Genomic DNA, 12,185 nt, shown 5'->3' with positions numbered 1-12,185 from the left:
AGCCACGGAAATTTCGCGGATTCATTTAGTCGCAAGCTAGAATGCAAACCTCCACACTGACGCACTGTGTTCATGATTGGACCACAGTTATCTGGACACGCCCCTCTACGACCGTGAGCCAATGAAGACCAGCTAAGAGAAGTAAGCGAATCAGGTAGTGCCAAATAACAAGGATAAAAATGTTCTCGCTAAGAAATCAACCAATGGGAAAGTAAACATGGGTTGAGCACACCTATAACTTTGAATTCTATCCTGAGGCCAGAGGAATCCGCGAAATTTCCGGGACTCTAATGATGGAAGGTAATGCATGAAGTTTTTGACAGAAGACGTGAAAAGAGTAGGTACATCTACCATTAAGGGGTAAAGGGCGTAGTCCGAAAGCAAGTGAAATTAACGGCCGTAATATGACGTGGACAACCCTAAATTTTTACGAGGCTCTCTAGGAAACTTTTTATAAATTCACAAACTCATGGCAAAAAAAATGTTCGTTGTCTGTAAAGTCGGTTTACAGACGATAGTTTAACGTGACGTCATAACAATACAATGATAAAATGATTGCATACTTTATGAATAAAATTGAATCATTTTTATTTTAATAATAAAAGAATAAAAACTTGAAATTATACCAGTAATCAGATTTTAAAAAGGCAAGAATAATTAACATTTATTGCCGAAATTGTTGTTGTAATAAGCAATGAAAACCACATTAACTTTTCACTTCACTTTATAAACGGTCGAGTGGAGGAGAGATGGATGCGGCGCAAGCGTACAATGAGCGTAACGGGACACCTTGCGTAACGGAACAATGTGCGTAGCGGGAGACAGCGTAACGGAACATTGTGCGTAACGGGACACTTTTTTCATGCGTGCAGCCAACGTTCGTCAATTTATTAGACGTTGTCACGTCAAAAAAGTTTGTGACGGTTAAAGAACGTAAAATAGAAAATATTACGTATGCATACGTGGAAGAAAATTTATAATTTTTTTTTAAAATGTAGTTATACGTTTTCGTTTTCCGGGTTTTTTTTTCGGTGATCCACGTGTGTGGGGGGGGGGGGGTAGAGAGGAAAAGGAAAGGGGTGAAGGGGGGGGGGGGGGGAGAAACAGCAAATAGTTTAAGGCCCTGCGTATCAGTGAAGCTTTCCTGGGTCTTCGGCGACTGGAAAACCGGGTTAACAGTTTCTCTCTCTCTCTACGACCCGGGGGTTTTCCCGGAGAAGTTAGTAGTTGTCGACCGGTGCGGTGTATCGCAGGAAGATACTTCCAACCTCCGCCAACCCCTCACAACCCGAAACTACCCCCTTCGCAAAGCCCCTTTTCCGAGAGGGGAGTTTTCAAGCTGCGGTGCCTTCGGGTATCGCCGCTTCCATTACCGGTGTTCGTTATCTTAACCCCCCCTCCCCTCCCCCTATTTCACACCCCTTCAACCACCAGGCTACAGATATTCCATTAAGGGTGTGTAACAGCCATAATTATCTGGCTTCCATAATTTTTTTTCTCTCTCTCACCCCCTCGTAAATTTTAATAAATTCTAAATATAACTATCGTTAATTTTTTACTAAATGTTTTATTAATTTAATGTTATTTTTTTAAAAAAAACCTAACGTCCAATTTAAAAAAAAATGTAATTACTAGCATGAAATGGTAATGAATAATGAATACAGTTTTAAAATTAATCGTGTATGTGTAGCCTTTGTCTCGGTAATTACTAAATTTTATTTTTTATATCATATTAGTATTGGGGAAAAGAATATGAAGGTAATGTTTTTTTAGTTATACTTTTTTTAGGCTAATTATGAAAAAAATGACGAGAGTGAAATTTTATGATGCGCGCGCACCATGTAACAAAATTTTTAGAGGATGAAAAAAAGGCTACCTTAAAATAAAAATTATCTTTATATGTGCATTTAAATCATATGATTTTGTGATTGATACAGAATACTGATCCATCTAATTAAAAACATGTATTAATTGTGAATATATTTATAATATTTTTTCAAGTATATTTATACAAGTGATATTATGTACCCGTACGTTTAATTTATTTGCATTTTTAATTAATACATTATTATTTCATAAATGATAAAATTATAAATAAAAATTAAATACAGCATATTTATTTATTTTTATTATAATTGTTTTGTTTCTTTTACTTAACTAAATAATTTTATACACGTGTTTATTATATTACTCCAGTCGTTTTATTATGTAATTTTTATTAATGTTTTGCATTCAAAATAAAAGTATTTTTTTTTACTACGCCAAGTAAGTATAGCTTCTAATGTAACTGCTCTGGCAGCGAATTCTAGCGGTGGGTAGCGAAACTACGTGTGATTCGCGTCCAGAAATGTGGTTCAAATATGTTCGTATATTTATCAAGCTCGTCATTTATTTAAATATTTCTACGTTAAAATTCGTGTCCGTGTTTCGTATTTAAAAAATTGGTTGTCTGTAAAGTCGGTTTACGGCGATAGTTTAACGTGACAACGTCATAACAAAACATTGATGAAATGATTGCATACTTTTATGAATAAAATTGAATCATTTTTATTGAATCATCACTATTTTGTATGGATAAAAAGGAGTGAAATTAAATCTACAATTTAATTGATAAATTTACTTTTATTTGCACTCATTAATTCAAATATGTTTATTACTTTAACGAAGAGATTCTTTTTACTATAACTTTTATACATGTTTGCTATTTAACTTCTTCCAATCTGTGTTATTCTGTTAAGGATAGGACGATGATAGGAAAAGTAGGAATCGAATGGGAGTGTTTCAAGTTTAATGTGCCTCGAAAAAGTCAAATCGATGGTTGTTCCAATCGAGTGGATGAGAGATAGATGCGGCGCAAGCGTACAATGAGTGTAACGGGACACAGCGTAACGGGACAATGTGCATAACGGGACACTTTTTTCGTGCGTGCAGCCGGCGTTCATCGATTTATTAGACGTTGTCACGTCAAAAGTATATTTTCAACACCTTGAAAACACGTGAATTTGCTCGTTATCGAGATCATACATAGTTTACACATCTCTGGCGAGTGCTGTAAAAAATTTTATTTGAAAAGTTTTTACAGGCTAGCCTGTATAGGCACTGTAGCGCACCCTTGATCTACATCGTTAGGTGCTGTGCAAACTTGCCTCGGTTGGAAACTGCATTTAAGCCGTTTTAATTTTATACCCGGGGGTTGGCAGCCTGGACCTAGCACCAGTGTACTTCCGGCCAAACACTTCTCTCCCGGAATGAAATTCTACCTCTCGAGTAGTTCAGGAGGAAAAGTTTCGCCAGCTACCAACTTTCGAGAAAGAAAGAAAAAAAATATCCCTTTCCTGCTTTCCGCTGGGAGATATTACATTCTCTCTTCGTATATTCTCCCCCCTCGTTTCACTCTTACGATGGTCTCCCCACCCCTCCACCCCCCGAAAAAAAACACCAAAACATACCTTCCACTAAGCAGCACGGACGACTAAACATCTCATAATTAGTCCCCTCTTCCGTTTTGAAGTTTTTAATTATCTCGAGATGTGTGTATTAGGCTACTGCGATAAAAATTTTGATAGCTCCAAATTGTGCTCACCGAAAAAAAAATTTCATAAAATAAATTTACTTGTTATATGAAAATCATTAAAGTGAACAAACCGTAAGACCCCGTCGTATTAGGCTCATTATTGGAGACCAGTAAAATTCGCGCATTCACTTCGCGATAGGCTTAAACTCAAAACAGTTATATGTACCTCAGCGATGCTTCTTATTTGGATCACAATTCATCTGGAGGACTCTGGGCCAATGAGAAACACTCAGTCAAAGCTGTATCCAATCACAGGCCGCTACGTTGTGATGTCGCGGTCCTGTTTGCATTCGTAACATTATGAATACTCAAATAACCCTATCAAACATGTTTGCCATATAAGTAGAGACCGGAAAAATTCGCGGGTTCAATGACCTCCAGGATAGACTCCAATATCCTTTACACACTCGGGCAAATGCCAACTGTTCATTGGCTGCTGACTTGTGAGTCGTCTCGACTGGGTGGTCTGTGATTCAACACTTCTATGAGTGAGGGTCTCTAATTGGCCCTCAGTCCTCCAGATTAACAGTGGACCAATGGCAGAAGCAGCACTAAGGTATAATTATTTGAATTTTAGCTTAGCACGTAATGAACCCGCGAATTTTTCAGGTCTCTACACATAATTCATGCTATTTTTTTCTAATGATGCCTTTTTTTTTTTTTAAATTTTGGTTATTCGTGATGGCGTAGTAAAAATTTTGATTCAATGAAGATATCTAATAATCTTGTGTAAGGTGGGGAATTTAAAGATTTTGAAGAAAAAAAATCCAAAACGTGAAAATCACGACAATTTTTTTAAATTAAAATATTTATCAAGGACCGTAATTAATTGGGTATCAACTGTTTTCGGCTTTATAATAAGTTATGGAACACACTGCATATCTTTCAACCTAGGTTCTTGTGTGTAGGTGTGCTCCCATCTGGTTTATTTTTTAATTTACACAGCCTCCACTTTTGTAACCTTGACCACAAATTGATTAGAAATTCCCTAAAACGACTAGAAGATACTGTGTCATTCATTCTCAAAGGAATACAATACCGCCAAAATTTTAAAATTCGAAATTTATTACAGAGACTGTATTTTCCCCTGCCAACAATCAGTAAGTCACCAGTTAGTTAGTTGTAAAAATTTAGTCTGAATAGCTATCCAATATTAACGGCGCAAATTAATGAGCATACTAAAACAAAGTAAAGTACAATGATTGAATACTCGATTACAATTTTCATGGTTTAATAAAAATGTGTTTGAATGAAACATTTATTAAAATATAAGATTATTTATGCGCCAATTTTCGTTCAGACTAACCATAGCCATACGTTGTCCAAAGTTAAAATTTATTTATTGTAGTATTACAAACCATTTCTTGGCAAATTGTTTCCAAAGAAATGTGTTGTAAATTGTATAGGTCAATCTCTGACTTATTCAGTTTAGGCCTAATGTTTTGCAGCTGCAATATTTCTTTGTACGCTAGCCCCTCCAGATAAAAACATATTCCTGGAAGAAACCCAAATAATCACGGAACGCAAACGATGCTACAGTATTATATATATCGATATTCACGAAATGATTTTGGCGAAAAACGTACTTGCCCCTACATAGGAAAAATTATCTCTGACCACAAATTGATTAGAAATTCCCTAAAACGACTAGAAGATACTGTGTCATTCATTCTTAAAGGAATACAATACCGCCAAAATTTTAAAATTCGAAATTTATTACAGAGACTGTATTTTCCCCTGCCAACAATCAGTAAGTCACCAGTTAGTTAGTTAGTTGTAAAATTTTACTCTGAATAGCTATCCAATATTAACGGCGCAAATTAATGAGCATACTAAAACAAAGTAAAGTACAATGATTGAATACTCGATTACAATTTTCATGGTTTAATAAAAATGTGTTTGAATGAAACATTTATTAAAATATAAGATTAGGTATGCACCAATTTTCGTTCAGACTAACCATAGCCATACGTTGTCCAAAGTTAAAATTAATTTCTTGTAGTATTACAAACCATTTCTTGGCAAATTGTTTCCAAAGAAATGTGTTGTAAAAGTACAGAGATAATTTTTCCTATGTAGGGGCAAATACGTTTTTCGCCAAAATCATTTCGTGAATATCGATATATAAAACACTGTAGCATCGTTTGCGTTCCGTGATTATTTGGGTTTCTTCCAGGAATATGTTTTTATCTGGAGGGGCTAGCGTACAAAGAAATATTGCAGCTGCAAAACATTAGGCCTAAATTGAATAAGTCAGAGATTGACCTATACAATTTTTTTAAAAAATTCTTGGTTCTCAGATACTGAATCTTAATATTTCCACCCAGCTTTTGATAAAATAAAAGTTAAACACGTGAATTGAAGTATTTGAATAAGCATAAATACACTTTGGAAAATAAATTTTTTAGTAAAATTTTGTGTTCGTGAGGAGCTATCACCCCCTGCAACAACACTAGGATCTACACTTGCTTTCAGGGACATGATTACTGATTCAGGACATCAGTGAGGAAGTACCTACCTGTCACAGTTTATAATCTACTAGCTGCAGTACCCGGCGTTGCCCCGGCTGAACACAGACTGATATATTGCCCGCGAGTTAAAGCAAAACGGATATAGCGCTGTTATGACGGTGTGGTGGACACAGATATATGACACCGCAATTGATGTTTTATGGGGGGGGGGGGGGAGATGCAATATTTCGCGAAATAATCTGATCTCTTGTTAGACTGCAACAAGGTATGCCCGGTCTAGCGATTGCTCCCTTGTGATTGGCGGCCGTCTGCGAGAGTAAGCCATCGCCCTGTCTGGCCGGGCCATTCAGGACGAGTTTGGCTTCCGCACTGGGTGGCTGTGATTGGTGCGCCGACAGTAGACATGCACCTGGAATAAACCCAGCCAACCACGAGACACAGACAGTGCTACAGAGTTTTAACACACAGCTGGTCTGGAAAATCTTTCCGCGAAATTTACATGGCCCTACCAAATGGGAAAGAGAACGTGGGTAAAGCAAACTCGAAGCTTTGAAGTTTATCCTGACTCCAAACGAATTCACGTTAATTCCCGGGTCTCTGCCCTTGTATTTGGTAGAGACCGGAAAAATTCGCAGATTCATTTCGCGATAGTCTGAAATTCATACACATAAACCTTTAAGCTGCTCTTACTATTGGCTCACTGTTCATCTTGGCGACTCTGGGCCAAATGAGGAATCCTCAACCAAAGAAGTAACAAACACAGGCAAACCAGTTGAGATGAGTCACAAGTCAGCAGCCAACGAACTGGCGTTATTTTCCCGAGTGTACAGAGGAATGTGTAGACTATCCTGAAGGTCATCGAAACCGCGAATTTATCAGATCCCTAATATTTTGGCATCCAATAACCTTGAATTTTGCGGGGAAAATTCCCTGAGTCGAATAAACCATCCATCCATGACGTTCACTTTTTTTTTCTCTTCCCGTCGACAAAGACGTTACTCGTCAACTCGAATTGGATTTTACGACCCGAGACGTCTACTTGAGCATGCGACAACGGCGCAGGTTTTTCCCCGCTTATTCGTTTAGGGAAATGTGACGGGCAGACTGAGGAACGCGGTTTAAGGTTGGCAGGTGTGGGTAGCCCCCGCGGAGCAAATGGGGCACTCGTTTCAGCGGTTATTTACCACCAATAACAAGAGACCAGAAAAATTCGCGGGTTCGATGACATTTAGGTTAGACTTCACTATACTTACTCTACACACTCGGGCAAATGCCACCTGTTAATTGGCTGCTCACTTGTTTGTCATCACGACTGGGTGGCCTGTGATTCGACACTTCTACGAGTGAGGGTCTCTAATTGGCCCTCAGTCCTCCAGATTAACAGTGGACCAATGGCAGAAGCAGCACTAAGGTATAATTATTTGAATTTTAGCATAGCACGAAATGAATCTGCGAAAATTTTTGGTCTCTAACGATAATCCCATCTTCAAAAAGTCTTTTCCTGGATCCTCCACCCCTACGATCGTAGTTCTATAAACGTCAATTCCGTGAGAGCGTTTCGTAGTTTTGTTTCAACTTGCTCCGTAGCGTGACATTTCGCCGGAACTTCCCTTTCCCCCCTAACCTTCTCTTCATCATTCAGGCTCGGTTATTTTCGCCCACTATAAATACCCACAGGTGGGCGTAACTCGGCGAACATACGCCCTTCCTTCGACACCGGGCGAATATAAATCTGTCGCTCCAGCAGTAAATAGAACCAGAGCGCTTTCGGCATCCTAGTTACACCACACTCTAAAAAATATATAAATTTATTTTGTAAATGGAACAGAAATATTCACGTAACAATAGCTAGAGACAGGAAAAATTCGCGAGTTCATTGACCTCCAGGATAGACTCCACACGATCCTCTGCCTACTTGGGCAAACGGCGCCCGTTCATTGGGTGCTGAATTTTGAGGTGTCTCAAGTGGGTAACTTGTGATTGGATACTTTTTTTGACTGATGGTCTTTAATTGGCCAAGAGTCGTACATATTAACAGCGAACCAATTGCAGAAGCAGCGCAACGGTATAATTATTTGAATTTTTAGCATATCACGAAATGAACCCGTGAATTTTTCCTATCTCTAAACATTACAGATACTTGTGAATTTGTACATTTACGTGAGAACAACTTACTGAGAAAAATTTTACATTCGGATGAGATATTACTAGAAAATTTTTAATAAAAATATTTAGTTAAACACCTACCAAAAGTACCATTTTTCAAAATTATTTTAAATTGTAAATGGTGATAAAAATTTGTATCAAAGAATCAGACGAATATTTTAAGAAAATTTAATGCCAGTTAATTCAGTAGAGCCAGTGAAATATGAAAAATTAAATGGTTCTGTATTTTTTAATTCGACCCCCTCGGTCGATTTATAATATTCCGAGACCAGCTGTAAGGTATAAACACTGTATAGCGTCGTTTGTGTTTCGTGATTGGGTGGGTTTCTCTCAGGTGCATGTCTATTGTAACAACACCAATCACAGTAACTCAGTGCGGAAGCAAACGGCGTCCTGAGTGGCTCGGTCAAGCAAGGCAACGACTTCTCTCGCAGACGGCCGCCAATCACAAGGAAGAAACCGCTGGTGCTGGTATACCTTGTTGCAGTCTAACAGGCGTTCAGAAATTTTTGACGTGACAACGTCTAATAAATCGACGAACGCCGGCTTCAGGCACGAAAAAGTGTCCCGTTACGCACATTGTCCCGTTACGCTGTGTCCCGTTACGCTCATTGTACGCTTGCGCCGCATCGATCTCTCTTCCACTCGATTGTCCTATGAATCTACTATTATATTAAATAGGTTAAGGCGGGCTTTTCAAAAGTAGCTTTTAAATTTAGTACTTTAACTTAACTATTTTATTATTAATTTTTTTTTGTTGTTATTTTTCCTTTTTTTCCATTTTTCCACAATAAAGAGCAATGAACAAAATGAAACATAAAATTTAATTTAACAAATATTTAGAAATTTTAATATCAAGTTGAACCGCCTAACCGACATGCAAGGGAATATACTATTTTATGGAGCCAATTGCATATTCCAATCAAACAATTACTTTCATTCAAAAAGTTATAGTTAAAATATTCTGTTCGTTAAAGTAATAAACATATTTGAATTAATGAGTGCAAATAAAAGTAAAATTTTCAATTAAATTGCAGATTTCATTTCACTCCTTCTTTGTGTCCATACAAAATAGTGATAATTCAATAAAAATGATTCAGTTTTATTCATAAAAGTATGCAATCATTTCATCAATGTTTTGTTATGACGTTGTCACGTTAAACTATCGTCCGTAAACCGACTTTACAGACAGCCAATTTTTTTTTTCTCGCGAAAAATGCCTGGCCCTATTGACAAGTTAACTTGAGCATGAGAAGTAGACTGCCTTGTCCTGGTAGTTCCTATGCTGATGTGTTCACTCACCGTGACCAGGTAGCCAGAACTCGGCATGAGACCCCAGGGTTTCCCTGACAGCTGCCTAGGCCCCTGCGCAGATGTCGCAGATGTGCGCTGGCCGAAGATGCGGGCACACGTGACGATGCAAGAATTACTGCACCTGCAAAAAAAAAACAGAAAGAAGAACAAAAGTAAATTATTCGTCAAAAGATTTTTTGTTAAAATGAAAAAAATATAAACAACGGTAAATCGTGAAATTTTACTTAGGAGGTATTAACGTCATAATTAGAGACCGGAAAAATTCGCGGGTTCAATGACCTCCAGGATAGCCTCCACTATCCTCTGCATTTCTCAAGCAGACACGCGTGTTAAATTGGGTGCTAACTTGTGAGGCGTCTCCACTAGGTAGCTTGTGATTCGATGCTTCTTTGGTCTATAGTCTCTCATTGGCCCAGAGAACTCCAGTTAAACTGCGAGCCGATAGCAGGACCAGCAGAAATTGTACACATGTTTGAATTTCATCTTGCCATGAAATTAATTCGCGAATTTTTCCGGACTCTAATCATAATTTACGTACCATGTACACTGTTAAATCCATTCTGTTTTATTGTAAAAACCTTAAATTATTATATAAAATTTTCGTCTGAAAATAAGTTTTTATATTCGACCAACCTTCGCGGTGTGCCGACCCCTCATATACGGAATTATGGGTAGGGATGCGTGCCCTGGTGAACTAGGAAGTTTCACTGGTGACCCCTCACTTCTCTGGCCGACAGTAGTATGGGGCGTGGCGCCGGTATTATTGATTTAGCCTCCCTCTCCCCCCCCCCCCCCCCTCACAATACAACTTGTTTCAAACCCTATCGTCGTAACATCGAGACACAATGTCGAAACAATCGGCATGGAGGTGTGATCGAAAACTGCTGCGAACAAAGTAATAAGTATGGAAGGGCCCCATGCATTTTTTTTTCGCGAAATAATACTGCTCGCTCGTTAAGACTGCAACAAGGTATGCCATTTTTCCCTTGTGATTGGTAGAGACCTGTAAAATTCGCGATTTCAAATCCCTAAAGGATAGACTCCATGATCCTGTATGCGCTCGTGCAAATTACATCTGCTGATTGATTACCGACTCGTAACACCTGTTGACTGGAATAATCGTGATTCGCTAATTCTTCTGTTAAAGATATTTCATTGGCCCAGAGCCTTCATATAAACTGTGGCCCAATCATTAAAGCAAAATAATGTCAAAATTATTTGGACTCTATCCTATCGTGAAATGAATCCGCGAATTTTACAGGTCTCTAAGTAATTGGCGGCTGTCTGCGAGAGAAGACATCGTCCTGTCTGGCCGGGCCATTCATGACGAGTTTGATTCAACACTGGATGGTTGTGATTGGTGCGCCGACAGTAGACATGCGCCTGGAATAAACCCAGCCAACCACGAGACACAGACAGTGCTACAGAGTTTTAACACACAGCTGGTCGGAATATCTTTTCCGCGAAAATTACATGGCCCTAGTAATAAGCTTACATAGAAAATTGTTCGAAATGCTCTCCTTGGCTAGAGATGGGGACTTATCCGCAGCGTTGACACCATGGCTGGAAGCATCTCTGGAAGGAACTTTCAGCTGCTTCCACGCGGCCCTTATAGATAGAGACCGGAAAAATTCGCGGGTTCAGTGACCTTTAGGATAGACTCCAATATCCTTTACATACTCGGGCAAATGCCAACTGTTCATTGGCTGTTGACTTGTGAGTCGTCTCGACTGGGCAGCCTGTGATTCGACGCTTCTACGAGTGAGTGTCTCCAATTGGCCCTCAGTCCTCCAGATTAACAGTGGACCAATGGCAGAAGCAGCACTAAGGTATAATTATTTGAATTTTAGCATGGCACGTAATGAACCCGCGAATTTTTCAGGCCTCTATGTATGGCTATTGGTACGGTCGCAAGTTGGAGTGCAAACCTTCACACACTCGCACCGTGTTCATGATTGGACCGCAATTGTTTAGACATCCCCCCTCTGCGACCGTGAGCCAATGACGCCCAGCCAGGAGAGAAACAAGCGAATCAGGTGGTGCCAATAAAAAAAAAGTTCCCGCTAATAAATCAGCCAATGGAAAAGTAATTAATAATAGTTTAAACATAAGGGTTAAATTTTAGCCTGACGCCAAACAAATGATCGTATGTATGTTGTAATAACAGTCCAATGGTACATTCAAAATAGCTCTTAGTCTTTCTTTAAAAAAATTAAGGTTACCATAATTATTATAAAGTATTTTGACTAAAAGATGATTTTTTCAGTAAAAAAAATAGGATTTGTTTAAATTTTGTAACGTAAAAAATCAGATGATTTCTTATATTAATTTAATTTTGTAATTTGGTTCTTATTAATTAAAAAATGGATGTATAGTGAATATTTAATTGAGGTGGGAGTTTTTTTTGGAAACAGCAATTTGCATAATTTAACTTATATAAATTTTAAGTTTAGAGTATTTGTTGCGTGTACCAGTAGTCTCTCACTCATGTGTATATTTATATGTATATGTCTGTGTTGTTATGTGTGTGTGTCTGCTTGCTGTCGTTGTTTCGTTGTTGTGTCGGAAAGTGGATTTTTTTTTTATTCATCGTACAACCGCTCTCTCGCTAATGGTTTACTCTTTGTACGAACTGATCCCTTTTTCAATGCCACAGCTTT

General features: G+C 38.4%; 1 protein-coding gene across 1 annotated transcript in view; it reads right to left on the bottom strand.

The window, feature by feature from the left end:
- The window catches only part of LOC134541276 (uncharacterized), a 75,289-nt gene extending 65,722 nt beyond the window's left edge, over positions 1 to 9,567 (bottom strand). Inside the window, exon 1 of the mRNA XM_063384583.1 lies at positions 9,514 to 9,567. The gene's annotated coding sequence lies outside the window, so the exon portion shown is untranslated. The remainder of the gene's footprint in view (positions 1 to 9,513) is intronic.
- Positions 9,568 to 12,185: the final 2,618 nt, after the last annotated feature.

This window comes from Bacillus rossius, chromosome 18 (assembly GCF_032445375.1).
Source record: "Bacillus rossius redtenbacheri isolate Brsri chromosome 18, Brsri_v3, whole genome shotgun sequence".
Taxonomy (NCBI): Eukaryota; Metazoa; Arthropoda; class Insecta; order Phasmatodea; family Bacillidae; genus Bacillus; species Bacillus rossius.
This window is presented reverse-complemented; position numbering and strand designations above follow the sequence as displayed.